The sequence below is a fragment of the Pongo abelii genome, chromosome 13 (genome assembly GCF_028885655.2).
Source record: "Pongo abelii isolate AG06213 chromosome 13, NHGRI_mPonAbe1-v2.0_pri, whole genome shotgun sequence".
Taxonomy (NCBI): Eukaryota; Metazoa; Chordata; class Mammalia; order Primates; family Hominidae; genus Pongo; species Pongo abelii.
The window spans coordinates 80,324,160-80,330,159 of record NC_071998.2 but is presented as its reverse complement, the minus strand read 5'-3'; positions in this window follow the sequence as shown (position 1 = coordinate 80,330,159).

Sequence of the window (6,000 nt, the reverse complement as noted above, 5' to 3'; positions counted from 1 at the left end):
TGCTTTGGTTTATGGCTGTTAGTTTAGTAACTAAGGGCTGAATGAACAGATCCCTCACAGATCATCCAACCTCATAACCAGGCAAGGGGAGCCTCAGCTGGAGCAGCCTATTTCTGTTTCCTGGGTCTAGACTCAGAGCACACATTTAAAAGACAATACAGCAGTAAATCCTCTCCTACCTTGACTACAACTAAACCTGACATTTGGGAAGTGAGGTATAGTCAATAGTTTGGGCTGTAATAACAATTCAATAAATATCAGTTTTGATGTACCAGAAGTCAGAAAGCTACCTTGTACACCTTGCCAATAACAGCCCATGGTATACCTGGTTGCATTAGAATCAGCTGGGGATGGGGAAGGGATGTCAGTGGGAATAGTGCAGTGAGAACCTCCAGAAAATCTGCTCCTCCATATAAACAATGAGAACATCACCAAAGATTGTAAAAAAAAAAATTGTCAAAACTTTTTCAGAACCCCAGAAATTAGCCAAAAGCTTGCAACAATCTGAGAAGCATTTATTCAAGAAAAGTGGCTGAATCTAAATAAGAACAAGCTTTGTGGCATTTTATTTGTTTTGTTGTTGTTGTTTTTTGAGGTGGAGTTTCATTTTTGTTGCCCAGGCTGGAGTGCAATGGTTGCTCACTGCAACCTCCGCCTCCTGGGTTCAAGCAATTCTCTTGTCTCAGCCTCCTGAGTAGCTGTGATTACAGGCGCCCACAACTACACCCAGCTAATTTTTGGTATTTTTAGTAGAAATGGGGTTTCACCATGTTGGCAAGGCTGGTCTCGAACTCCTGACCTCAGGTGATCTGCCTGCCTCGGCATCCCAAAGTACTGGGATTACAGGCATAAGCCACCACACCCAGCTGCTTTGTGGAATTTTAACCTGCCCTATTCTACTCCCTTTTCCTAGAGCCACGCACACCTGAAAACTAATAGTCTCACACTCATGGCAGCCATGAAAACCAGCAGCCACCATAGGAGAATGAATGTCTTTGTGGCATCCCCAAAGCCCTATTCCTAGAAACTTGTCATTATCTGATATGTCCAGCAGTTCTCTGGTGTTTTAATAATGAGGAAAACCCCCATTCACAGGGCTTGTCTTTATTTGACCTAACTTAGGACCTCATTCATTGTAGAGAGCTTTTTCCTGCAGGGTGTTTAAGGAAAAAAATCAGTGATGATTGTTTAGCATCAAAGCTCCCTGAGTTGGGGCAAATAAGAAGCTGACCAAAAAACATAAAAACAGAAACTGGGGAATGAGATGTCCATAGAGGGCTATGAAAAGCTCTGACATATTCCTAGAAATCTAGAAGGCCATGTGCATGTGAGGGCTGTATGCAAGCTCAGGGAAGACTTGAGAAGGCCCTAGCTCTCACCTCTGGCTGACCTTAAGGCTCTGCACAAGGAGGAAGTGAAGGCTAAGGCAGAGTTGGCAATTGCCTGTCAGTGTATTGAAGGCATGCCCCAACATAGAGAGCCCTTCAGCAAGAGCTGGAGATTTACTGGTTCAAGGCATTTAAGGAAATCTGAGTCCAGTCAACAGCTGAACACTAAAATAACCAAGCAGAGACTTCAGGAATCACACAGAACAAAACACACAGAATTAATTCAGGAAAGTCAATACACAAATAGCAACAATAACAAACAACTGTGAACCTAGGATGGGACAGAGGATGATCTGATTTCTAGAGTTGCCATGTTATATTATTTAAAATGTTCATTACTCAATAAAACATTGTAAGAAATCTAAAGAAATAAGAAAGTATGACTCATACAAGGAAATGAAACATTCAATGGAAACTGTTCCTGAGAAAGCTCAGATGTTAAATGTATTAGAAAATATTTTAAATCAGCTAGTTTAAATATATTCAAAGAACTAATGAAAAGTATGAGAATGATGCCTTACCAACATGGAATATCAATAAAGACAAAACATTTTAAAGAGGACCAAAGAATAATTCTAAAATTGAAATGACAATAACTGTAATGAAAAACCCACTAGATGGTTTCAAAAGCAGATTTGAGATGGCAGAGGAAAGGAGTAAACCCAAAGGCTTATCAATAGAAATTACTAAATCTGAAGAGTAGAGAGAAATAAGATTAAAGGAAAATAATCAAAGGTCTTGTTCAAAGGTCAAGAGACCTATGGGATGCCATCAAGTATACCAATATATGCATAATGGGAGTTCCAGAGAGAAAGGAAAGACAGAAAGGTGTAGAAAAAGTATTTGAGAAGATAATGGCCAAAAGGTTCCCAAATGTGACAAAGACATGAGTCTACACAACCAAGAGCCCAACAAAACAGAGTCAACTCAAAGAGATCCACACTGAGACATATTATGCTCAAATTGTCAAAAGACAAAGTCAAAAAGAGAATCTTGAAAGCATCAAGAGAGGCGACCCATCATGCACAAGAGATTCACAATAAAATTAAGATAGCTTTTCATCAGAAACCATGCAGGCCAAAAGGCAGTGGGATGACATACTGAAAGTGCTGAAGGAAAAAGGCTGTCAATCAAGAATCCTATAACTAACAAAATCATCCTTCAAAAATGAAAGAAAAATTGAGACATTCCAAGATAAACAAAAATTGAGAATTTGTCCCTAGCGGACCTGCCCAACAGGAAATACTAAAGGGAGTGCTTCAGATTGAAATGAAAAGATACTAGAAAGTTACTCAAATCCACAGTTTTTAAAAAAAGAGTGTTGGTAAAGGTAACTGTGTATGTAAGAGACAGTGTAAGTATATTTTTCATTTGTAACTTCTTTTTCTCCAATTAAAAGACAACTTCATAAAGCAATAATTATAAACTGTTCTGATGAACTTACAGTGCATAAAGATTTAATTTGTTTGACAATAAAAGCACAGAGGATGGGGGAAGATACAATGCTACATAGGAGCAAAGAATTTGTATACTGTTGAAATTAAGTTGGTATTACTCCATAATAGACTGTATAAGTCAAGACGGTAATTGTAATTTCTAGAAAAGCTATTAACAAGTCAAAAACGTATAGCAAAAGAAATGACAAAGGAATTAAAATGGTAGTTGAGTACACAGAAAAATATCCATTAAGCACAAAGAAGGTAGTAATGGAGAAAGAAACAAAGAGGCATGGCATGTAGAAAACAAATAGCAAAATGCCAGATATAAACCCTACCTCATCAATAATTATATTAAATGTAAATGGTTAAACACTATAATCAAAAGGCAGAATGAGACTTTACATTTAAAAACATGACTTGACATTATGCTGTCTACAGGAGATCACTTTAGATTCCAAGACTCAAATAGGCTGAAAGTAAAAACGGAGGAAAATATACTACGCAAAAAGTGACCAAAAGAGAGCTGAAGTGTCTATACTAATATTAGACAAAATATACTTAAGGATAAAATGGTTAAAATGGATAAAATGGTTACTAGAGAAAAAGCATATTTTATAATGATAAAAGAGTTAATCCATCAAAAAGACATAATAATTATAATCATATATGCATCTAACAGCAAAGCCCCAAAATACATGAAGTAAATACTAATAGAATTACAGGAATAATAATAAACTATTATGGTTGAATAATAAACAAGTCAACAATAATATGCCTACTTCAGTATCTCACTTTAAAAAATGGATAGAACAACTAGACAAAAGATCAACAAGGAATAAAATAATGAAACAACAAAACCAAGAAGACCTACCAGACATCTATTGAACACTCCAACAATAGCAGAATATGCATTCTTCCCAAGTGCACATGGAACCTTCTCCAGGATAGACCACGTGTTATGCCATAAAACAAGTCTCAATAAAATGAAAAAGACTGAAGTTTATACAAAGTATGTTTGCCAACTATAATGGAATGAAATTTGAAATCAGTAAAAAAAGGAAATTTGGAAATTCACCAGTATGTGGATTAAAGAACACAATCCTAAAAAAAGGGGAGTCAAAGAAAAAATATCACAAGAGAAATTTAAAAATACTTTGAGATGAATGAAAACAAAACCACATGTGTCAGAAGTTCAGTAAATCACTAGTTAGACTTACAGGACTCAGTCATACTCATAGCTATTATTTATTATAGCAAAAGGATACAAAGTAAAAACAGCAAAGGGAAAAAATGCAGGGTAGAGACAGGGGAGACCAGTTGCAAGCTTCCAAGGGTCCTCTCCTAGTGGAGTCCCTAGGATGTATTGAATTCCCCAGCAACAAATTATTAATGTAACAACACATGAAATGTTGTGAAATGTTGCCAACATCTCATTAGAGACTGAAAGCCCAGAGTTTTTGCTGGGGGCTAGCCATGTAGGCATACTCCACCTGGCAAATACCCAAATTCCATCTTCCTAAAAAGAAAGCATGTGTTTAGTATAAACCATATGGTTTGTACAGTTTAGATATAACTCTTATAAGGTCTGGGAATGCTGATAAGCTCCCAAAAGCCAGCCAAGGACCAGCCCTGCAATCAATCCTTCCCAGTGATAGCCATTCAGGTCTGCTATGTTAACTCTTTTCTACAAACAACATACCAAAACTTACAGGATGCTGCTAAAGCAGTGCTTAGAGGGAAATGCATAGCTGCAAATGTCTATATTAAAAGGAATGAAGATCTCAAATCAATAACTTAATGTCCTATGTTAAGAAACTAGAAAAATAAAAGCAAACTAAACCTAAAGCAAGCAGACGGAAGGATATAATAAAGTTTAGAATGGAAATAAATGAATTATGGAATAAGAAAAACCATCAAGAAAAATCAATGACATGAAAAGTTGGTTTTTTGAAAAGATCAACAAAACTGATAAACCTAGCTAGACTGACCAAGAAACAAAGATAGAATACTGAAATATTCAAACCAGGAATGAAAAGTTGGGGGTGGGAGTGGGGGGGATTATTATTGACTTTATAGAAATAAAAAAGATTACAAAGGAATACTACAAACAAGTATATGTGAGCAAATTAGATAACCTAGATGAAATAGAAAAATTCTTAAAAAGGCACAAACTAGTGAAAGTTCTTCAAAAAGAAATAAAAAATAAGTAGAAAGCTGTAACAAATAAAGAGACTGAGTTAGCAATCAAAGCACTTCCAACAAAGAAAAAATATGATCCACATGATTTCACTGGTGAATTCTACCAATATTTTTTTTTTTTTTTTTTTTTTTAGACGGAGTCTCACTCTGTCGCCAGGCTGGAAGTGCAGTGGCGCAATCTCAGCTCACTACAACCTCCGCCTCCCTGGTTCAAGTGATTCTCCTGACTCAGCCTCCCAAGTAGCTGGGACTACAGGTGCCCGCCACCACACCCAGCTAAGTTTTGTATTTTTAGTAGAGACAGGGTTTCACCATGTTGGCCAGGATGATCTTGATCTCCTGGCCTCATGATCTGCCCACCTCGGCCTCCCAAAATGCTAGGATTACAGGCATGAGCCATTGTGCCCGGCCTCTACCAACTGTTTAAATTAGAATTAGCACCAATCCTACACAAACGCTTCTAAAAATAGAGAAGGAAATGCTTCCTAAACCATTCTATGAAGTCAGTATTACCCAGAGACCCAAACCAGTGAAAGACATCACAAGGGAACTGCAGACTAATATTTTTATGAAGATAGACCCCAAAATTCTGAACCAAATGCCAGCAAGCCACATCCAGCAACATAAAAAAAGGAGTATACACTATGACCAAGAGATTTATCCAAGAAATGCAAGTTGGTGCAATATCTGAAAGTTAATCAGTGTGGTAACAATTATCAACAGAAGACAAATCCACCACAACATGGTCATTTCAATGGATGCAGAAAAGGCATTTTTACAAAATCCAACACCCATAACACCCATTCTTGATTTAAAAAAAAAAAAAACAACACTCAAGAAAGTACAAATAGAAAAGACTTTTCTCAACCTGATGAAGGGCCTCTATAAAAAAAAGTCCACTGTTCACATCATAAGTAATAGTCAGGAATAAGGTCAGGAATAAGACAAGATGTCTGCTCTTGCCATTTCTATTC